The sequence below is a fragment of the Geotrypetes seraphini genome, chromosome 6, assembly GCF_902459505.1.
Source record: "Geotrypetes seraphini chromosome 6, aGeoSer1.1, whole genome shotgun sequence".
NCBI lineage: Eukaryota > Metazoa > Chordata > Amphibia > Gymnophiona > Dermophiidae > Geotrypetes > Geotrypetes seraphini.
Genome location: NC_047089.1, coordinates 138,504,218 through 138,528,663, shown reverse-complemented (window position 1 = coordinate 138,528,663; position 24,446 = coordinate 138,504,218). Strand labels below are relative to the sequence as shown.

The 24,446-nt window shown below is 42.5% G+C and overlaps 1 protein-coding gene across 1 annotated transcript in view; it reads right to left on the bottom strand.

Moving 5' to 3' along the window:
• The window catches only part of CNGA3 (cyclic nucleotide gated channel subunit alpha 3), an 88,462-nt gene extending 69,234 nt beyond the window's left edge, over positions 1–19,228 (bottom strand). The window contains exons 1-2 of the mRNA XM_033947547.1: positions 19,115–19,228; positions 2,787–2,941 (exon numbers count right to left, since the gene is read on the bottom strand). The gene's annotated coding sequence lies outside the window, so the exon portion shown is untranslated. The remainder of the gene's footprint in view (positions 1–2,786; positions 2,942–19,114) is intronic.
• Between the last annotated feature and the right edge of the window lie 5,218 nt (positions 19,229–24,446).

Genomic DNA, 24,446 nt, shown 5'->3' with positions numbered 1-24,446 from the left:
TCCTCCTGGCCGGCATCTCTCCTCCTCTCCCTGCACCTCCCAGATCCCTCCACCGAGGTGGGTCAGGGCCAGATGGGCCTCCACGCACGAGCCGACGTCGATGCGATGATGTCATGCATGAACATGACATCATCACGTCGATGTCCATGCACTTCTGCATGCCTTCTGGGTAGGGCACTGGATTTAGTGTGCTGCCGGCAGGAAAGTTTGTGAACCACTGATCTATAGAATCACACCCAGCAGCACCTAAGAACTCCTAGGCACAGGTAGGCATTGACCCATTTAGGGTCCCAAAAAAACAAACATACAAACTTTCTGCAAAATCTGTAAGATCCCGAACAGCAAAAGCCCAAAATGATGAAAAATATAATCATCGGAACTTTTACCTCTGTAGCCAGTGCTAAAAACACTTACGAGGCTCTGTGAAAAGGGGGTAAGTTCTGTCCTAATCTACCAAGGTAAATTCTTCCAAATAGAAGTAGCAACATAAGTAAGCAGAGAATTAAACTGATACTTAACTTGCATACCCTTAAATGAAGGGTATCACAGTAAAAATGTACTACTTATCCTAGAAGACAAAAGCAACTGAGCAAAAGACAGAATGAGATAGTCAGATGAATCAGCCTGCAATATATGATGAACCAAATAGGCAGATGCAAACTCAATTCATTTCCTAATTAGGAAAGCTGGCAAATTAGGAAACTCTATAATAATGGGTGATTTCAATAATAATCAGAGCAGAACAAATAGAAGGTGGCAACCTCCAAACCACATATTACCCAAAAATGTTTGCCAAGTGACTGATACTGCAGCACTTTATTCAGCATGTAGCATCATTGGGAAAAGTATTTGAACAATAGCAGGTTCCATACCAACAATAAGCCGATGACATGTTATTCTTCTTCCCAGTACATAAGCAGAGGATGGATCTGCAACAGTCCCTAAATCATTACATGTTAAAGATAAAAGACTGGATGAGAAAGCATGGTTTATGTTTAAATGTGGGGAAAACAGGTAATGTTTGTTGGAAAGAGTGGGGAAGAACTGTGGCCTGATTCCTTAAGTGTTTTGGGTGTGAGGACAGAAATGGCTCTTCTGGGGGTGGTTTTGGATTCAGGCCTGACTATGAAGCTGCAAATAGTTAAGACTGTTAAGACATGTTTTAACCAACTTCATATGCTTCAACGTTTGAAATCGTTGATCTTGCCTTCTGGTTTTTGGACTGTTGTGCAGGGGATGGTTCTGTCCAGGTTAGACTATTGTAACGCCCTCTAATGTTCTCTATCTTGGAATTTCAAAAACAAGAGGGAGAGCATTAAAATTGGTACAAAATGCCACAGCTAGGTTAGTGACAGAAGTTAACAGGATGGCACATATTAAGCCAATTTTGAAGCAATTGCATTGGTTACCAGTTTCGGATGCAACATAACGTTGTTTCTGTGGTCTATCAGACTTTTTACCATCAAATACCATGGTGCTTTCAGCAAGTTGTGGCATTTTATAAGCCTAATAGTTTTTGCAAACGGTATAAAAAATTTTTTTTAATAAATAAATAAAATTTCTGTTCCTAATCTATTATCAGAATAGCTAAAGGGTAAAAACCTCAGAGCCCCAGATACTTGAATATAAGTGTATTTAAAAATCTTTAAAGGGATCCAATACTTACCATTGGTTTTAATAAATCCCACAATTAGTGTCAAACTAATTTTTAACCCCCCTTTTTACAAAACCACGAAAGCAGTTTTTAGCACCAGCTGGTGCACTGAATGCTCTGTGCTGCTTCCAACGCTCATGAGCATCAGGAGCAGCGCAGAGCATTCAGCGCACCGGTCTGTGCTAAAAACTGCTTTTGTGGTTTAATAAGAGGGGGTGGGGGGAGAGAGGTAAGTGCATTCTAGAAAAAACTCCCTGGCCAAAAGACTCTCCAAAGTAAAAAACCTCCATCAAAGTTGGTTAAACAACAAGTCACTAATTGAAGTCCAAAGTCCAAAAATTGCTGAATATAGGGTATAATCAAATCACAAAAGAGCTAAACAAAAAAACCCCCAAGGACTTAAGATTATGGATGAATTGACAAATCACTGATTGGAAGCTAAGTCCAGTGTCTCTTCAACCACATTTAAACTTGCTGGCGTTCCAACAATTAGCATCCCAAGAAGTAGGCATCTAAAAGAAACAAAAATCTGCAGATACAGCAAAATATAATCCCAATAAAGGCCACTTGTTTTGCTGTTGGCTGCTTCAGGTGCAGACTAACTTTCTGAAGCACAAGATGGCAGCTGGTTATAAATAGGATGCCAAGGCATTACTCCACATATCAGAGTCAAGCATGATCCCTTCACCTCTAACAAGCATTAGCATATAAAAACAAAAATAGCGTAATAAAATGCATTCCATTCAACTGCGATATTCCAACCATTAGATTGAGGACACTCTTGGTTCATCTTTGTTTCAAACATAAACATCAGTGTGATAACTTGTACTATATGGAGATTGATCAGCTAAAGAGCAAGGAGATATTTGGAAGTGGCATAGACAATATGAGCAATGATGAACTTTTGAATACTTTGAACTGAATGGTTTGAACATTGCAATTATAGTATTCCCAGTAATGATTATCTGTTGCTCTTCACTAGTACTGCCATAGAACCATGCTATCTCAATCAAAAAGTGGGGGCTGAATGTCAGCACCTAAGTAGAATGCCAACAGAAAAACCCGAACTACTGTGGCTGCCCCCCTGTACATACAACAATCCCAAAACATGAAGGAAGCATTTTAGCATGACCAGATGGATGAACTTGTGCAGGATCTTCATCACTAGATCGACCAGCATAATATGCCTTCCCTGGAAACTTCATCTTCAGAAACTGAGAGCTCTGCTTTGGCCACCAATGGCGAAGAGCCGGCCTTAGTCAATGTGATAAAAAGTGCTCTGAAGACCTTTAAAAAGAAAAAGAGCAGTAAGGCTAATAGCCTGCATTGCAAAGGGACATAGCAGCAGACTCCATAGATGATATCATTTGCAATAGCTCCTCCCTGAGAAAATGGGTACATGAAAAGACAAAAGTTTTATTTAAAAGGAGTTTATTGACTTAGGCCCCTTTTACAAAAGCTTAGCATGTTTTTTAGTGCCAGCTGTGGTGGTAACAGCTCAGACGCTCATAGAATTCCTATGAGCATACAAGCTGTTACTGTTGCAGCCGCTGCTAAAAACCACGCTGCGCTTTCTTAATTTATGACCAGCAAAGGGAGGGATTTTTATGCTAGAGATAAGGGAACAACCAGCAATGATAAAGATTAAAAACCCATCAATATTTAAGTCAATCAATAGTTGGGTATTTGTATTCCATATCTTTATGAGTGTGGTGATTGAAAAAGAGCCCAAAATAAGTATTTCTTTAATTAGATACCGTGACACTTTGCTTGGCTCAGCTGTGACAACAAATTTAGAAAGAGTATAGCCGAAGATAAATCCATTACTTGGAAGCAGTGAGGTTGCAATAGAGACCAAAGTAGACCAGACAGATTTTAAAGATTGCAAATCATCTATGTCAACTGCTGAGCAAGTTGTAAATAGGAATGACAATCGGTGTTTGAAATGTCTGTATGCAAATGCCAGAAGCCTAAGAAACAAGTTGGGAGAGTTAGGCCTCCTTTTACGAAACTGTGATAGTAGTTTCTAATGCAGGGAGCCATGCTGAATGGCCCGCGCTGCTCCCGATGCTCATTGAGTTCCTATGAGCATTGGGAGCAGCACAGGCCATTCAGCGCAGCTCCCTGCTCTAGAAACTACTATCGCAGTTTCATAAAAGAGGGGGTTAGACAATATTATACTAAATGAAAAGACAGAGATAATAGGCATCTCCTAGGCCTGGTACAAGGAAGATAACCAATGGGATGCTGCGATACTAGGGTACAAATGATATTGCAGTAATAGGGTGAATCGAATTGGTGGACGCATAGCATTACATGTTAAGGAGGGTCTTGAATCAAATAGACCAAAAATTCTTCAAGAACCAAAACATATCTTGGAATCTATATGGGTAGAAATTCCATGCGTAAAGGGGACAAAGATAGTGATAGGAGTGTACTATCATCTGCCTGGCCAGGATGAACAGACAGATGTGGAAATGTTATCAGAAATTAGGGAAGCTAACAAATTGGGTAATACAATAATAATGGGTGATTTCAATTGTTCCGATATTGACTAGGTAAATGTAACATCAGGGCATGTTAGGGAGGTAAGATTCCTTGATCAAATCAAGGACTGCTTTATGGAGCAGCTGGTTCAGGAACCAACTAGAGGTGAAGCAATTCTAGTCCTAGTTCTTAGTGGAGGGCATAAATTGATGTGGGAGGTAATGGTGCTGGAACTGCTTGATAACAGTGATCATAACATGTTGGAATTCCTTTTGTTGTTTGTAAGACATCTACTACAAAAGCATTTAACTTTAAAAAATGAGGTTATGATAACATGAGGAGTATGGTAAAAAAGAAACTTAGAGGAGCAGATTCGTAAGCTAAAAAATTCACACCTTGCGTGGAAGATATTCAAAAGTACCATCCTGGAAGCAGTGGCGTACCAAGGGGGGGGGGGCGGTGCGCCCCGGGTGCCAGCCCTAAGGGGGTGCTCCCGGCCTTGCCGTTCAGTCCCCCTCCACCCCCGAAGGACCGCTCGCCCCACTGACCTTCCTGCACCACCTGTGAAGCAGCCCGCAGCAGGATCGCGAAGTCAGCGTCAGCGATCCCTGCGCTGCTTAGGTGCTGCTTCCTGCGCCGCGATCCCGCCCCTCCTCTGACATCAGAGGAGGGGCGGGACCGTGGCGCAGGAAGCAACACAGGGATCGCTGACGCTGACTTCACGATCCTGCTGCGGCTGCTTCATAGGTGGTGCGGGGAGGCCAGGGGGGCGAGCGGTCCTTCGGGGTGGGTCGGGGCATCAGGCCTTCAGGGTGGGGCAGGCGGGAAGGCAGGCAGGCTTTCAAGGGGGAGGGGGTGACAGGCAGGCAGGCAGGCCTTCAAGGGGGGACAGGCCTTCGGGGGGGGTGCAGACAGGCCTTCAAGGGGGGAAAGGCAGGCAGGCCTTCAAGGGGGGGACATGCCTACAAGGGGGGGACAGGCCTACAAGGGGGTGGGACAGGCCTTCAAGTGGGGACAGGCCTTCGGGGGGGTGCAGACCTTCAAGGGAGTGCAGGCCGTCAAGGGGGGGTGCAGGCCTTCAAGGGGGAGACAGGCCTTCAAGGGGGGAAAAGGCAGGCAGGCCTTCAAGGGGGGACAGGCCTACAAGGGGGGGACAGGTCTACAAGGAGGTGGGACAGGCCTTCAAGGGGGGGACAGGCCTTCGGGGGGGTGCAGACCTTCAAGGGAGTGCAGGCCTTCGGGGGGGGGGTGCAGGCCTTCAAGGGGGGACAGGCCTTCAAGGGGGGGAAAGGCAGGCAGGCCTTCAAGGGGGGACAGGCCTACAAGGGGGGGGAGAAGCTACAAGGGGGTGGGACAGGCCTTCGGGGGGGTGCAGGCCTTCGGGGGGTGCAGACCTTCAAGGGGGGGACAGGCAGGCAGGCCTTCAAGGGGGGGGGGACAGGCCTACAAGGGGATGGGACAGGCCTTCAAGGGGGGTGCAGGCCTTCAAGGGGGGACAGGCAGACCTTTAAGGGGGGACAGGCCTTTGGGGGGGGACCATGATTTAGAAGTACACGGAGGTAAGGGGGTGTTTAAAGAGACGTGCATATGCCAAACTTTGGGGGGGGGAAGAAATAATGGGTCTGAAAATAGAGGAGAGGGAGAGAGATGATGGACCATGGGATTTAGGGAGGGAAGGAACAGAAAGGGAGAGAAATTGGACACAAGGGATGGTGTGGAGGAGGGATAGAGATACTGGAAAGGAGGGTAATTAGGAAAAGAAAGGGAGAGATGGTGGACTCTGGGGTGGTGGGGAAGAAGGAAGAGATGCCGGATGAAAGGGTATTTAAGAAAAGGTGGATCTGTGGAGGGAGATGAAAAAAAAGGAAAGATACCAGACTTCCTGGGAAGGGAAGGGAAATGGAAAGGGAGGACAGAGTTGGCAGATGGATGGTTAGCATGCAGAAAGAAGGAGACCCTGGCAAGCAAGTTATCAGAAGAAAACCAGAGCCTTGGACCAACAAGATTTGAAATATAACCAGACAACAAAAGGTAGAAAAATTAATTTTATTTTCTGTTTTGTGATTATAATATGTCAGATTTGAAATGTGTATCCTGCCAGAGCTGGTGTTGAACTGCAAACGTGAGCTAGGATTTAACAGAGAGAGGAAAAGTCCTTTTTGTTTCTTTATTTTATTTACACCACAGCGCCAGTGTGGTTAGGAGAAGCCAAAGGGGGTGAAAAAGCTATAAAACCCACCAGGAGTTTTGAAAAAAATCACCCAACTGGGCAGGAAAATCGAATTGAAAAACCAATTCAATAGGGCTGAATCAAATCAAAAATTTTTTTCCTGAATCTGGCAGCATTAGTTTGCACTACTGTCTTAGACTTTAGGACCTGGGATTGGGGAGAGATGGCATCCTCAGTACTTTATAATGCAAGTGAAACGAGGATTTGGTCAGACTTTTGAAGGGTCTGCAGAAAAAAAATATTGTATAGGCCGGGGACATGAGACAGCAGGAAATGGGAACTTTTCTTCCTTCTATTTTTGTGAATGGAAAGGCTGAGGATGTCAGAGAGTTCAGTTAAAATATGTGCTTTATAAGAAAATATAATAATGTGTTTTATAAAGTTTATAGCATAGCTGGCCTACCCAGTGAGGTGTTCCTAGTGGTGATGGTGGCAGCGTGTCAATGTGTTGAGAGGAAGAGGTGGTCTGGGAAATTCTGCTGAGCAAACTCCGGGCCCATTTCCACCCCCCAGTTAGTCCACTCTACTCAACTGGTTCACACACTGAGTGGGTCTTTGGGTGTTGTTTTGGGATCTCTTCTAGTGGTTTATCTCCTTCTGGTCCAAGGAAGGAAACTTTGTTATCCTTAGCATTGACCTACAGAATATGTTTGTAACAGCGCTGCTTGTGTGGCATTAGGCTATGTAGTGATCGAAAGAAAAAAACAGACCTTTGCACATTTTTGCACTATATGGTGGGTGTATGAGGAGATTCACATTTCCTGCACAGCTAAGTCCATGTGAAGTTACCTTGTGCTGTATTTGACATCTAGCAAGGTCTCTGTTTGAAAGGAAAGATCTAAACTTAAAAATGAAGTGGCCAGAAGTTATGGTAAAAGCAGATAGTGTAGCTGGTTTTAAGAAAGATTTGGACAAATTCCTGGAGGAAAAGTCCATAATCTGTTATTAAGACATGGGGGAAGTGTCTGCTTGCCCTGGATCGGTAGCATGGAATGTTGCTACTCTTTGGGTTTTGACCAGGTATTAGTGTCCTGGATTGGCTACCATGAGAATGGGCTACTGGGCATGATGGACCATTGGTCTGACCCAGTTAGGCTATTCTTATGTTATGTTCTCATCTGTAGGGGCCTTTGTTTTCACTTCTTATTTTAATGTATTTTTTTTCTGAGAACTTATCAGTGTTTTTTATAATGGGAACAAAAATGGAAGAGAATTAATGTGTGTGGGATGAGGGGGTAACTAATTTCTTCAGCTAAATAATTCAATCCACTTCAAACAGACATAGGAGAACTCACGCACCATTCACACACCCTCCAACCAAAAACGTCAAAAGAAAAAAACTGTTCGACAACCTCCTAACCATTCGAGCTGCAACACTCGACCCCCAACTCTACAACCAATTGACATCGACCACAGACTGCAAAACCTTCAAAAAGAAATAAAAACCCTTCTATTCAAAAAACACATAAAACCGAACTAACACAATCAGAACTGTCCCAAGCATCACCTGCAACTACTCCATATGTACTTCTGATGTCATGACAATTCAGACATAATTTATGTTATGTTATGTTTGGAATATAAGAAAATTTTCACTGCCTGTTTCTATTCTGACCATTTATTCTGTTTCATGGTCATTACAAAAATATTTTTTTACATAGGGGGGGGGTGTCAAAAAATGATGGGCCCCGGGTGCCACATACCCTAGGTACGCCACTGCCTGGAAGACCAGACTTGATATATTCCATGTACAGGCAGTCCCAGGATTCAGAACAAGTTTCGTTTTTTAAACCGTTCTTAAGTTGAATTTGTATGTAACTCAGATCCTATACAGTACAGTCTATAAAAACATTAAACATAAGAACATTAAACATTAAAGAAATAGTCCTCAAAATAAAGTACTGTAGTTTAAATAGAAAGAAAAGATAGGAAGTTTACACTTACTTTGGTTCTTCATCCATCCCACTATTCCCTCTCCATCACCATATCCAGCATTTCTCCCTCATCTCTCTGTATCCCATGCATCTGTACCTCACATCTCTCCCACCACCATGTCCAATCTTTCTTTCTCTCTCTACAGTTCACCGCTTTCTTCATTTCCCCATATGCACCATCTCTTTCCCCCTCACTCAGACCCATGCCCAACAATTTTTCCTATTCCCTTCCCACCTCAGCATCTCTTTCCCTCACTCCCTTCATTGTTCCATCCTATGTCCCAAGCTCATGCTTCCCTCCCTCCTTCCATTCTGTATCCAAAGTTCATGCTCCCTCCCTCTTTTCTTCCTTCCTTTCATCATTTGTCCGAAGTTTGTGCTCCCTCCCTTCCTTCTGTGTCTCAATGCGACCCTCCTCCTCCCTTCCATGTCCCAATGCGCCCCTCATCGTCTTTCCCTTCGTTCTGTATCCCAAATTCATGCCTCCCTCCCATGGGTGTTTACCTCCTCTGGCTGGCTGAGGCTCCCTCCTCCCAGTTGCACTTCTCTTTGCAAAGTGCTGACCAAGAAATCTTCCCTCTCACATTACAAGTTTCAAGTTTATTAAAAAATTTTTATACTGCTCAATCAGATTTCTGAGTGGTGCACAATAAAATAGCATTACAATGATAAAACTGATGTAAAATTTGACAATAAACGAACAGGGGGAAAAAAAATTATTCTGACTAAAGACAAACAGAGGGAAAAAGGGGAAGAAGTACAATATTTTTGAGAAAAGAGAACAGTCAAAGGATTAACAGTAGGGAGAGGATTTCATAAAAATATCAATAAGTATTTAGCCCTTATAAGGGCAGTTAAGTTTCAAAAGCATCTTGGAACAGGAATGTTTTCAGCTTTGTTTTGAAATGGGGCAGAGATGTTTCTTCGTGGATGTAATTGGGAATGAAATTCCAAAGAGATGGTGCAGTCACTGCGAAATTGTTCAACCTTTATGTGTTAATCTGCTTTAATGATGGGACTACAAGGAGGTTTTGATTCATAGAACGAAGGGCTTTAGCTGGACATTAGGGGATTAGGAGGCTATTGATAAATTCAGGTTAATTACTAATGCATTTTTTTTAATGTTAATTATAATTTATATTCCATAGGTTTTCTTTTCTTTTTTTTAAGTCTTTATTCATTTTTAAAGCTTTCAACAAGAGTAACATAAGATACAATCATTTTATACTTTAACATCTCTTAAAATACCATAAAAGTTTAACTCACATCAAATATCCCTCCCCCCTTATATCCAACAATTGTACTTAAGTATAATAAATCATAAAATATTCCCTTCCCCCCTCCCCACCCTGGACGTGTATGAGCAAAGAGAGAAAATAATATTCATTCTGTTCAATATTTTGTTAATGGCTCTCAAACATCCCTAAATTTCTTAAAATGCTCCTGCTGTATTGCTATTACCCGTTCCATTTTAAAGATTTGGCATAACAAATTCCACCAGCCGATCCCAATTTTTCCAATTTTTCATAATTTGCTGTATGGCAACCCCCTGTCATGATGAGCAAAAGTTTATTATTATTAGAAGAGATTTGACTCTTGGCTCTCATGGAAGTACCAAATAACACAGTGTCATATGACAATGCCACCGGATTTTCCAGTAGATTATTCACTTGACCCCAAATGGATTTCCAAAAACTAAGTATCAATGGACAATAGAATAGTAAATGATCTAATGTCCCAGCTTCGAGATGACAGTGCCAGCATCTATTAGACTTAGAGCAATCTAATTTCTGTAAACGAACTGGGGTCCAAACTGCTCTATGTAACAAAAAAAACCAAGTTTGTCTCATAGAAGCCGATGCCGTACATCTTATCCTCCAAGCCCAAATTTGTGGCCATTGAGACGCAGTAATTTGATGCTTTATCTCAATGCTCCAAATGTCACACAGACCAGTCTTTGGTTTCTTATTCAAAAATCCAGATATTAATTTAAACCACTGAGCGGCCTGGTGTCCCAGGAAGTCTACCTGAAAACATAAGACCGGCAAACTATGCTGATTAGTTAGATTTTTCCATTCAAGGAACCCCTCCTTAATGGCCTGCTTCAACTGCAACCATCTATAATTTTGTGATTTGTTAAGACCAAATTTTTGTTGCAATCGTGAAAAGTCAAGCAGCTTACCATCTGATATAATATCATCCAAAGTATGTACCGTATACCTGCCTTCATCCAGTGTTTACAGATGACCTTAAACCTGCCAATTTGAATCTTGGAGTTCAGCCAGAGGGACTAACGTGGATTTATGGATTGGAATAGGTGTTAAATTATTGATAAATTTTAAAATTTGCCACGTGTCTAATAAAATTCTATTGTCCTTATACAATCTAGGAAACTTGATACTTAGAACATGACATAATCGCAGTGGAGACAAGAGTTGCCATTCCAACCATAATCAGTCTGGAAGATTTTCCATGAGCTCAAGGAGGATGTAGTACATACCCTGAAGCATAATATAGGCAAAACCTGTTTAACAGAAGAAGAGCTCACAAACAGTTAAGAGAAGAATGAATCAGAGCAGGAAAAAATTGGAAAGGTTTGGGGGCGGGATCTGTTTGACCCGGTATGGCAGTCTAGGAAATCTCTGTCTTTAATGCCAGTGAAAAAGTTATTTAGACTGAAGAAGATGACAGACAACAATAATAGAATATACTTAAAAAGCCACACCAAGTATGAAATAAGAACATAAGAAATGCCTTCACCGGATCAGACCGAGGTCCATCAAGTCCGGCGATCCGCTCACGCGGCGGCCCATTTAGTTCTCTATTATGAAAACCTGAAATTACCGTATCCCTCAATATGATTTGCAAGAAGGTGTATATCCAACTTGTGCTTGAAACCCCGAAGAGTAGTCTCCGCCACAACACCCTCAGGAAGAGAATTCCAAGCACCCACCACTCGTTGTGAGAAACAGAACTTCCTGGCATTCGTCCTGAACCTGCTGCCACCCAGTTTCAGGCTATGACCTCTTGTCCGTGTCACATCTGAAAATCTTAGTAATGCTGCTTCTTGGTCTATTTCATCAAATCCTTTTAATATTTTAAAAGTCTCTATCAAATCGCCTCTCAGTCTTCTCCTCTCGAGTGTGAACAGTCCCAGTTTCCTGAGGCGTTCTTCATAGCTCAACTTTTTCATTCCTTTGACTAGTTTCGTGGCTCGCCTTTGCACCTTCTCCAACAGAGTTATGTCCTTCTTAAGATAAGGAGACCAGTGTTGGACACAGTACTCCAAGTGTGGTCTGACCATTGCTCTATAAAGCGGCATTATGACTTCTTCAGATCTACTCGTGATCCCGTTCCTAATTATGCCCAACATCCTGTTTGCTCTCTTTGCTGCCGCCGCACATTGTGCCGATGGCTTCAGGGTTCTGTCAATCAGTACCCCCAAATCCCTTTCGTGTTCGCATTTTGCTAGTGTTACCCCAAACATTCTATACTCGTGTTCTTTATTCTTTTTTCCTAGATGCATCACCTTGCATTTATTAATGTTAAAATTCATCTGCCACTTTGTCGCCCATGTTTCCAGCTGTCTCAGATCCTTCTGAAGCTCCTCGCAGTCCCTTTGAGAGCCAACTGCCCGACATAATTTTGTATCATTGGCGAACCTTATTATATTACTTGTTGTTTCCTCCTCAAGATCGTTTATAAAAATATTGAACAAAATAGGCCCAAGAACCGAGCCCTGGGGCACTCCACTAGTCACTTTCACCCAGTCTGAGAATTTCCCTTTTATGTTAACCCTCTGCATTCTGTTCTCTAACCATTTACCGATCCATCTATGCACTTCTCCCCCTATTCTGTGGCTTAGTAATTTCTTCATTAGCCTTGCATGCGGGACCTTGTCAAACGCTTTCTGGAAGTCCAAGTAAATTATGTCTACTGGATCTCCAGTATCCATATGTTTGTTCACTTTCTCAAAGAATTGTAGTAAATTTGTCAAACAAGACTTCCCTTTCCTGAAGCCGTGTTGACTAGCCCTTATTAGGTTGTGATCCTCCAAGTGTTGCACAATGCTGTCTTTAATAAGTGTTTCAATTATCTTCCCAGGAACCGATGTGAGGCTCACAGGTCGGTAGTTTCCTGGATCACCTCTTGATCCTTTTTTGAAAATCGGGATGACATTTGCTGTCCTCCAGTCTTCTGGTATTTGCCCTGTTCTAATTGACATGTTAGCTACGGTTTGTAATAGTTCACCAATTTCCACCTTAAGTTCCTTTAATACTCTCGGGTGAATTCCGTCTGGTCCGGGGGATTTGTCGTTTTTTTAGTTTGTCAATCTGAACGTATATCATGTCCAACGTCACATTTACTGTTTCGAGGTTGTCCTCTATGCCTCCGGCTAATATCCTCCCTGTGTCTGGCACTGATGAAATGTCCTCATTTGTGAAGACCGAGGCAAAGAATGAATTTAACCTATCGGCAATCTGTTTGTCCTCTTTGATTGACCCCTTCTTTTCTTGGTGGTCTAGAGGCCCCACTGTCTCTCTTGCTGGTTTCTTTCCTTTTATATATCTAAAAAAGGGCTTGAAGTTTTTGGTTTCTTGTGCTATCTTTTCTTCATAGACTTTTTTGGCGTTTCTTACCACTCTGTGACACTTTTTCTGGTCAATTTTGTGACAGTTCCAGGCCTCCGTTGTTTTTTCCCTTTTCCATTTTTTAAATGAGTTTCTCTTCTCTCTCACTGCCTCTTTCACCTCTCTGGATAACCATCAGTATGTGAGGAGAAAATGACATTCCTGAAACTGCAGGTGAAAGAGTAACTGCAGCAGCTCTGGAAATCAGATGAGATGTGTTAGGAAATTCATTAGAGATAGTGCCTATTGCTGAAATGACAATTTTGACTTAGATGTTTTTGGTATCTATTATAATAGAATATATATTGAATTGCAGGGAAATTTTTGATGAGATTCATTCTTAACTTAATACAGAACTAATGCATGTTTTGAAAATAAGTAGAAGGATTTTATAACTAATCCTGTGTTCAACTGGTAGCCAATTTGCATTACATAAGAGGGGGGAAACATGTTCATATTTTTTAGCATTAAATATTATTTTTATTGCGGTATTTTGCACAATTTGGAGGCATCTAAGTAGTGAATGAATCAGTGTGTTTAAGGAAGAAGGATCAAGCAATTTGGCGAGTGATCTGATTCTTAGTCGATAAAAACAGTGCTGAACTATGGTACTAATGTGTTTATAATAGGTGAATTTGCTATCGAATGTGACCCCTAGAAGTTTTAAGGAGTCGACAATTTTAATGGGCGAGTTCTTGAATTTAAGAGAAGCCTGGATTGATTGGCCCTCTTTAGTGGGGAAGATCATTAGTTTGGACTTTTCTACATTAAGGACCAAAAAATGCAAGTTCAGTGGATGGTAGTTGGCATTCTTTGTCTGGAAGTTTGCTGTCTTTGAGCTTCAGACGAATAATGGCCTGCTTCCAGACAGAGGGAACGGTGCCATGTAATAGGCAACTGGTTACCTTAACATGAATATTGACAGCAACTCTGGCAATTTACATGAAAGGAGCAAATTTCTTCTCCTTTTTGCTCTTAAACATAAAACACACTAATTTAGTGTACATCAAATTAATACTCACAGGTTCTGCTCATCCACCAGCAGAAGCAGTTTCTTCTATCAGCAATCCTAGCACTATTCCCTCATCCTTAGAGTCCTTTTAAAGAAAGCCAAGATAAAGCTCATCCTGTTACTTTAGCTATTATTAAGTGAACCTTTGGTCTGTTTAATGCCTGTTATCCAAAATACATTAGCAAGGAATTACCATTATTACTAGGCAAAGTATATAAGATGTTCACATTAACTAAGCCAAGCCATCTGTAGAAAAAAGCACGATGAGCCTTAAATCTAGGTTGGCATCAAAGTGAAATTTATTTAGAGAGCTGACACGGTCAATGTTTTGGCAGAACTCCTGCATCAGGGGTCTTACAAACTAACTTCTCATTTCTGTGCACATTGCAGATTTCGACTTAATTGTTTAACAAACTAATCAGCAAAGATAATGACCAATTATCAAGCAATTATTGTCAGTAATAAGAATTTATGCACACAATTTTCTAAGTGTATTCTATAAAGTGGTGCATGTACATTCTAGTGTGTGGATCTCAAATGGGGGCATAGCTAGGGGAGAAGCATGAGCGGGTTATGAGTACACCTAAAAATTAGGCGCACTATTATAGAATACACCCAATCTATGCAAAACTTAGGGACTCTCGAGAACTGACGGCAGCCATTCAGGGATCGGAGTGGGGCCAGGCAGGAGTGCAGAAAGCTCACTCCTTCCGATACACACTGGACCACCAGGCTATAAGGGGGATTTAAAAAGGTACAATGGGGTAGGGGCGGGGTGTGTGTTTTAAAAAGGTACTGGGGGATTTAACAAGGTCAAATTTAAGAACCCATTGTGGCTCATGAGTCAAAAAGTTTGCCCACCCCTGGCATAGAAACATAGAAACATGATGGCAGATAAAGGCCAAATGGCCCATTCAGTCTGCCCATCCACAGTAACCATTATCTCTTCCTCTGTAAGAGATCCCACATGCCTATCCCAGGCTTTCCTGAATTCAAACACAATCTCTGTCTCAACCACCTCTTTCAGGAGACTATTCCACGCATCTACCACCCTTTCTGTAAAAAAGTATTTCCTTAGATTATTCCTGAGCCTATCACCTGTTAACTTCATCCTATGCCCTCTCATTCCAGAGCTTCCTTTCAAATGAAAGAGACTCGACTCATGTACATTTACATTACAGGTATTTAAACATTTCTATCATATCTCCCCTCTCCCGCCTTTCCTCCAAAATATACAGATTGAGATCTTTAAGTCTGTCCACATAAACCTTTTAATGAAGACCACGCACCATTTTAGTAGCCTTCCTCTGGACCGACTCTATCCTGTTATATCTTTTTGAAGGTGCGGTCTCCAGAATTGCAAACAATATTCTAAATGAGGTCTCACTATACTGCATTTAGCAAACTCTTTTTCATATAAATTTAACAAAGACCTCAAAACTCTATTTACTTCAGTTTTGAGATAAACGTAACCAGCATCCTCATCGGTCTCAAGACCATAAGAACATAAAAAGTGCCTCCGCTGGGTCAGACCTGAGGTCCATCTTGCCCAGCAGTCCACTCACGCGGTGGCCCAACAGGTCCAAGAACTGTGCAGTAATCCTCTATCTATACCCCTCTATCCCTGTTTCCAACAGAAACTTGTCAAATCCCTTCTTGAACCCCAATACCGTACTCTGTCCTATCACGCCCTCTGGAAGCGCATTCCAGGTGTCCACCACACGTTGGGTGAAGAAAAACTTCCTAGCATTTGTTTTGAAGCTGTCCCCTTTCAACTTTTCCGAATGCCCTCTCGTTCTTGTATTTTTCAAAAATTTGAAAAATCTGTCCCTCTCCACTTTCTCTATGCCCTTCATGATCTTGTAGGTCTCTATCATATCGCCTCTCAGTCTCCTCTTTTCCAGGGAAAAGAGCCCGAGTTTCTCTAATCTCTCAGCGTATGAAAGTTTTTCCATACCTTTTATCAGACATGTTGCTCTCCTTTGCACCCTCTCGAGTATCACCATATCTTTCTTAAGGTACAGCGACCAATATTGTATGCAGTACTCCAGATGCGGATGCACCATCGCCTGATACAACGGCAAGATAACTTCTTTTGTTCTGGTTGTAATACCCTTCTTGATTATACCTAACATTCTATTTGCTTTCATAGCGGCCGCTGCGCACTGTGCCGCTGGCTTCATTGACTTGTCCACCATTACCCCCCTTTCTTGGGTACTCTCATTCAATAACTTCCCTCCCATCGTATAGCTGTACCTCGGGTTTCTGCTTCCTATATGTAATACTTTACATTTCTCTACGTTAAACTTCATCTGCCATCTCATCGTCCATTCCTCTAGTTTGTTCAAGTCCCTTTGCAATTCTTCGTAGTCCTCTTTAGTCTGAGCACCACTAAATAGTTTGGTGTCGTCTGCGAATTTTATTATTTTGCACTTCATCTCTGTCTCTAGATCATTTATAAATATATTAAATAGCAGCGGTCCGAGCACCGACTCCTGCGGAACACCACTCGTGACCTTCCTCCAGTCCGAGTAGTGGCCCTTCACTCCTACCTTCTGTTTCCTACCTGCCAACCGATTTTTGATCCCTCTGTGTACGTCTCCTTCCAACCCATGGTTCTTCAGTTTCCGAAGTAGGCGTTCATGGGGTACCTTGTCAAAGGCTTTTTGGAAATCTAGATATACGATGTCTATGGGGTCTCCTTTGTCCATCCATTTGTTAATTCCTTCGAAGAAGTGCAATAAGTTCACTAGGCACGATTTCCCCTTGCAGAATCCATGTTGGCTGGTTATCAGAAGTTTATTTCTTTCAAAATGCTCATCGATGTTGTCTTTTATCAGTGCTTCCGCCATCTTCCTCGGAACCGAGGTCAGACTCACAGTCTGTAGTTTCCCGGGTCCCCTCTTGATCCTTTTTAAAGATGGGCGTAACGTTGGCTATCTTCCAATCCTCCGGGATCATTCCTGTTTTCAGGGATAGATTGTAAATTTCATGCAGTATTTCCGCTATTTCCTCCTTTAGTTCTTTCAGAACCCTTGGGTGAATTCCATCCAGACCCGAGGATTTGTCAGTTTTTTATTTTTCTATCTGCCTGCGTACATCTTCAAGGCTTACTTCCATGGATGTTAATTTTTCTGCTTGGTCTCCTTTGAAGATTTGCTCAGGTTCCGGTGTGTTGGATGTGTCCTCTTTTGTAAATACAGACAAAAAGAAGTCTTTCTACCACTTCTTTCTCCTCCTTCACCACTCCCTTCCTGTCTCCGTCGTCCAGCGGTCCCACCTCCTCCCTAGTCGGCTGCTTCCCTTTAACATATTTGAAGAACGGTTTGAAATTTCGTGCTTCCCTGGCTAGTCTCTCTTCATACTCTCTTTTGGCTTTTCTTACCACATGATGACATTCTTTTTGATACTTCCTGTGGTCTTTCCAGTTCTCCTCAGTTTTGTCCTTTTTCCATTTCCAGAATGAAGTCTTCTTATCGCCTATTGCTTCCTTCACTTCTTTAGTTATCCAGGCCGGGTCTTTTGCTCGACTCTTTTTGCACCCCTTTCTGAATCTGGGGAAATACAGGTTTTGCGCCTCACTCACCATGTCCTTGAAAAAAGACCAGGCTTGTTCTACCGTCTGCCATTTCTTGGAAGTGTTCCTAAGTTTCTTCCTTACCATTCTCCTCATCGCTTCGTAGTTTCCTTTCTTGAAGCAATCCTGTGTAGTCTCCAGGAATCCTGTCTCCCTAGCACATTTTGAGCTTCCAAGACTCTAGTCTATCCTGGGATAGTTGAAGTCTCCCATAATAACCGTGTTACTGCTTTTGCATTCTTTCTTCATCTCGGCTTTAATTTCTTCATCGACATCTTCGGTTTCTCCAGGTGGACGATAGTATAGGCCCATCTTTATCTCAGGCCCTTTCCTTCCAGGTATTTTAATCCATAGTGATTCCAGTTTGTTGGTCGTCTCTGCTGTGTCAACTTTGGTCGAGTGTATGCTTTCTTTTATGTATGTAAAGGGCTATTCCACCTCCTTTCTGTCCTGACCTGTCCTGGCAATAGAGCTTGTACCCCGGCAGTACTGTATCTCATTTGTTATCTTCATTCCACCATGTTTCAGAGACCCCAATGATGTCTATGTCCTCTGCTTTGACCATGACTTCTAGTTCCCCCATTTTGTTCCTTAGGCTCCTTAGTCTCAAATCAACTTTTTAAACATACTATCATAGCAAATTGTAACCAGTACTCATCTTTAAACTGTATTCGGGGCTCCAACATGAATCCATAATGTGAAATGTTACATGAAGAAGTGTTTGCTAAATACACTATGAAGAGAAGAATGTCGATGTAAATGTGAAGCCTACCAGAGATATATTTGATATTTAGCTTTACTATTCTGTTTAGATATAGCCATATTGAGAGTGGACCTAAATGTTAGTTATGTAGACAGGCACTACTCGTGATTCTATCAACTGTGCCTGACTTAGGAGGTGGTTTATAGAATGATGCTAAATGCCAATTATATAGACCACATATATAGAATTTACTCCTAAATGCAGCCATAATATTATAAAATATATTCATTTAAAGGAATACGGACATACTGTATGTTTTGGCAGTTGAGAGTGACTTGGCCCTCTGTTTGTTTTTTAACAGATTTCTTTGAATTAATATATATTTTATTTTATTAGGACATTTAGTTCATAATACTCCTGACACAGGTGTTCTGTTAAAACATGGGTCTCTTAATAAATTTCAGTTTGATGTCAACCTAGATTTGAAGGTTCGTCGTGCTTTTTTTTCTACATGTTAACTAGGCTAAATGTACACATAAGATACAGCCAACTGTCCTTGTGTATTTACATCACACAGTTTCCTGTGAACAAGCTTTTGAGAGTAAGTTGTCTAGTCTCAAGGGCCAACTCAACAAAGGAAAATAATCAGCTAGTGTGACAATAGACAGGTCACTTTACCCGATCACCAAGCTTAATAATTTAGGTGTGAATTGTGCACTTTAAGCCATATTCTTTCTTTTGAGGGAATAGTGAAAGTCCAAACTAATATTCTATGAATGCCTTCCTTTTCAGAGTTGAGGTAGAAGGCTGAAGATCTTTCTCAAACTGATAGTTCATTCAACCCCTCCCCATCCCCCCCACCCCCTCCCCACACACACATACACACCTGTCAATCCAGAACTGGGGTTATCTCCTTATAGAGTTCAGGAACTGCTGGATTGTGAGAGGGTAGAAATTGTCCTTTCTTTTGTACTGTGCAAAACCTTTGTGTGCTGGAAAATGGCTTCAGTGTTATGAGATTTGAAGAAGGGGAGGGAGTTTGTCAAAGACAGGGCTATATTTTTGCTGCTTTGTCTATGTACACTGGAAATGAATGAGAATGTTTTGGTATCTGATAGTAAATCCTTGGTGATTGTTTGTGAGAACTGATTATATTATCTGCAGAGACCATAAGGAGGGAATCATGAGACATATGAAGTGACCTTGAGAGCCTAGTGTGTAGCTACAGTAATATTGACTTTTAGAAATATTGCAGGACCAAAACTGTAGAATTGTGGAAAAATTTGGCAGTATCCAAGAAGTCATTAACCTCCCCCCCCTCTGCCTTTGAGCAGTGGGAGCTAAATGCCAAATCGCCCATAGGAACAGAATGGGCGGCTCGGCATTTAGCTTGCGCTGCTTGGCAGCAAGGCTTGATAAAAGGGGGGTGGGGCGTTGGGGGTTAAAATCTTTTTTCTTTCAACAGGCTTTTGAAGGATGCAAAGATTGATCAGTAAATTGCAGATGCAACTATACCTTATTTGTGGTTAATTTTATTATCATGTTTTTGTCATCTGTTTGTATCCAATTATTTTCATTTTTTTGTACCCTGCTTAGAATTTTAGATGATGTGGGCTCTAAATATTTTTAAATAAATAAATAAAAATATTAGAGAAAGTTTAAAAATGTTTAAAAAACTTAGGTGGCTATAGGTGCCTATAAAGAACACCATCCATAGGGGTGTTCTACATCAAAAGTAGGCATGATTTGCACTGGAAATGGATGTAGGAACTGGTAGGCACCTCTGTATACACGATTCTTGTCACAGGTAGGCACCATAAATGTAGGCCTGTAAAATACATTTCTGGTGCCTAATTTTGACGTGGTCATGATTCTGCAAATGGCACTGTAGCGTGATTGACATGAGAAAGGGGCCATTTTTGTAGGTGGCCACTGATAATAGCACCATTTGAAGAATCTGGTCCAAAGTGCTGAAGAAGAGAAGTTAGCTATGATATGGGTATACAGGAATCATCTATCTATAATGCCAACTATAAGAAGCTTCAGAGCTAAGGAGAACAATTCAAGAAATATGTTTGCCAATGATGTATTAAAGAAAGTCACACCAGTGAACTGGTGGAGGTCACTTATTAAGCACTTGGACTAGAGACTGTTGAAGTAATGAAGACGAAGAGTGAGCTCCAGAAGATAGTATTTTGAGTTTTTCATGTGTGGACCTGGCTGATAGTCTAACCCCTCCTCCCTTTTACAAAACCGTAGCATGGTTTTTAGCACCAGCCATGGCAGTAACAGCGCCAATGCTCATAGGAATTCTAAAGTAGCAACAGTGGTGGCAATAACTGGCTTGGCAGACAGCGCAGTGAATAGGCTTCTCCTGGTCTGCCCTGCCAGGGCCTTCTCTCTGCTGCATCACTGATAATGTCACTTGGCTGGCTGCGAGAAGCCTGTTCACTGTGCTGCTTCTGTCAAACCGGTCACCACTACCGCTGCTGCTACTTTAGGAAGCCCAAAGGGAGGTGGGGGGTTGGTTGGGAGGTGCTATACAGGGTAATAGGAGGGATAGAAAGGGGATACACATGGGGAGATAGAGGAGGGAAGAGAGAAAGAATTGGAAATGGGATGGAGAAAGGGGTGAGAGGGAGATATCCTCCATATAGTGGAGGGAAGGGAGACATGCATGGAGAAGAGAGAGGGAGAAATATTGGGACACAAGGTAGAGGGCAGGGAGAGATCAGGCATGGGGAGAAAGAAATGGTGCACATGATAATGGAGGGGAGGAAGGGAGAGATACATGGAAGAGAATAGAGAAGTTTGACCCAGGGCACAAGACAGGGAGAGAGAGAAAGAGAGATATGGTAGACAGTGGGAAAGAAATAGAAATGTTGGATTTGACAGTGGAAGGGAAGGTACAGAGATGGAAGATGGATGGTGAGCATAGAGAAGAAGAAAATGTCAAATTGGCAGGAGACTCTGGCGAGCAAGTTAACAGAAGGCAAACAGAAACCAGAGCCTGGGACCAACATGATATGAATAATAAAATGTCTAGACAACAAAAGGTAGAAAAATAATTTTATTTTCTATTTTGTGACTACAATATGCCAAATTTGAAATGTGTGTCCTGCCAGAGCTGGTATTAGCGAGTGTGAGCTAGGACCTAACAGAGAGAGGAAAAGTCTTTTTTTTTTTTTTGTTTAAATTTGTTTTTTATTAAAGGTCAATAAATGGCAATATGCAAAAATACCAACCAAACAATGTACAATACACAAGAAAGCCCCCCTCCCCTTCCAACCCCCCCCCCTGGATCAGCCACTGTTAAACATGCCAGTAAATAATCAATCAAGCAAACGAGCTTTCGCTACAGGAGACAGAGTAGAACAAAAAGGTCTCCAACAACGGAGAAATAAAATACCTTTTTTGGAATGCAAATCGAGAATAGCCTGTCGTTCATAACCAGCCCAATAAATCATTTGAGTCCGCCAGTGTGAGACAGTAGGTGTCTGCGGAGACAACCAACATTGTAAAATAGTCTTTATACCCACCAAGATAGCCCTTTGAACAAAAGCATTCATCCCTGGCTTAACTGGATCCAGTGAAAATTTCAAAGTGAAGAGAAAAGTCGATGTCTGTGTCCAGGAGCATTTCCACAGGGACTGAATTAGAAGTCCTATGCGCCGCCAGTAGGCTTGAATACCAGGACATAACCAAAACATGTGTCCGAGGGTTGCCCTGGTTGCAGCACATCTAGGGCAACCTGCAGAAGGACTAATATGGGCTTTATAGGCTCGTGCAGGTGCAAAATAAGCGCGAACCAAGAATTTATAGTATCGCTCCCTTTCAATCGCTGCCACCGGGATAGTCGATCCCAATTTAAAACTCCGCTTTAACATGGATTCTGATACTGTTATTTGTAGATCCAAGGACCAGGAACCAGCCAAAGTTGTATAGTCCAATTCCCCAGCCAACTCTTGCAGAAAACGATGGTAAATACGAAGCGGTGTGGGAACTTGCGCTGTTAAACAGAAAGCTTCTGATAATGTTTCTTGTACAGTTTCTAATAAGGCCTGTCGGGGGAGAGATTGAACATAATGCAGTAATTGACCATAACTCAACCAATCATTAGCAGTTAATATATGAGCATCTAACAACATCCGAAATGATTGGAGTGTGCCATCAGTTTGAAGTACTTGAGACAGGTAAAACACCGCTCCCTGAGCCCACTGAGAAGGGGCCCCCAGGTCAAAACCGGGAGCAAAGTCAACATTACCATGAATAGGCAAACATGGTGTCACATCCGACCTAATATGTAGTTGCTTGCATAATCTTTTCCAAATTTTTCGTACAGGGACTAGTAAGAAATCCCCATAATGTTGAGTACGCAAAGGCAATGTCGAAATGTGTAGCAAATAGCTAAAGTGAAAGGGAGCAAATGCAAGGCACTCGACCCTGGCCGCCGAGAAATGGGAGGTCCCACAGAACCAGTCATTCATATGTCTAAGTTGGCATGCTATATTCAGTCTCCCCAAATGTAACAGTCCTAGGCCTCCCTGAGACACGGGTAAGGAAAGTGTACGAAGAGGAATCCGAGAGCGTTTACCACCCCACAAATACCCAGATAATGATTTATGAAGAACACAAAGATGATGATATTGTAGCAACAAGGGCAATGTCTGCAATAGATATAACCATTGGGGAATGACCATCATGTTGTATAGGGCTATCCTGCCTAAGAGGGTTAAAGAATAAGAGCGCCAAGCTCGAAGCCTCTGTCCCGTTTGCTGAAGTAGGGGAAGAACATTAATCGTGTACAGTTGAGTTAAATCCTGCGGAATCCAAATCCCCAGATAACGTAAGGACGTAGAAGCCCATTCCAATGGGAAGGGACCCTGCCAAGAGGTCCGAATCTCCTCCTGTAGGGGTAGGACTAAGGATTTCTGCTTGTTTAAGATAAGACCAGAGAAAAGATGGAACTCGTCCAGTATCTCAAGGGCTCTAGCCAAGGACTGCTGAGGATGAGCCAGAGTCAACATAAGAACATAAGAACATAAGCAGTGCCTCCGCCGGATCAGACCACAGGTCCATCCTGCCCAGCAGTCCGCTCCCGCGGCGGCCCAACAGGTCACGACCTGTCTGAATCACCAGAAGGGGCCCCCTTGCCACCTTGGTTTCTCATTTGAAGTCCTATTGTCCCATCGAAGTCCAATCCCCCCGGTCTTGCACATGCACGACCTGGTTGGCTTTCTATACTTATTACCTGGTTAGCCTTCTATACTTGTATTACATCCCAGCACCTCTCTCAGTATCCCACGATCCCTTTATCCCTCAGGAATCCGTCCAAACTCTGTTTGAATCCCTGTACCGTACTCTGCCTGATCACTTCCTCCGGTAGCGCATTCCAAGTGTCAATGACCCTTTGGGTGAAGAAAAACTTCCTTGCATTTGTTTTGAACCTATCTCCCTTCAGTTTCTCCGAATGCCCCCTTGTACTTGTTGTCCCCTTCAGTCTGAAGAATCTGTCCCTATCCACCCTCTCTATGCCCCTCATGATCTTGAAGGTCTCTATCATATCTCCCCTGAGCCTCCTTTTTTCCAGAGAGAAGAGCCCCAGCCTATCCAACCTCTCAGCGTATGGGCAGTGTTCCAGCCCTCTTACCAGTTTCGTTGCTCTCCTTTGGACTCTCTCAAGTACCGCCATGTCCTTCTTGAGGTGCGGTGACCAATACTCAACGCAGTATTCCAGATGTTGACGCACCATCGCTCGATATAATGGCATGATGACTTCCCGTGTCCTGGTTGTTATGCCCCTCTTTATGATGCCCAGCATCCTGTTGGCTTTTTTTGAGGCTGCTGCGCACTGTGCAGATGGCTTCAGTGATGCATCCACCAGTATACCCAAGTCTCTCTCAAGTCTGCTGTCTCCCAACAATGCCCCCCCCAATTTGTAGTTGAACAACGGGTTCTTTTTCCCTATATGCATGACCTTGCATTTTTCAACGTTAAAGCGCATTTGCCATTTGTTTGCCCAGTCTTCCAGCTTGTCCAGGTCCCTTTGCAGGTCCTCACACTGCTCCCTGGACCTAACTCTGCCGCACATTTTGGTATCGTCTGCAAATTTTATAACCTCGCACTTTGCCTCCTTTTCCAGGTCATTGATAAATATGTTGAAGAGTAACGGCCCCAGCACCGATCCCTGTGGCACACCGCTCGTGACTCCCCACCAG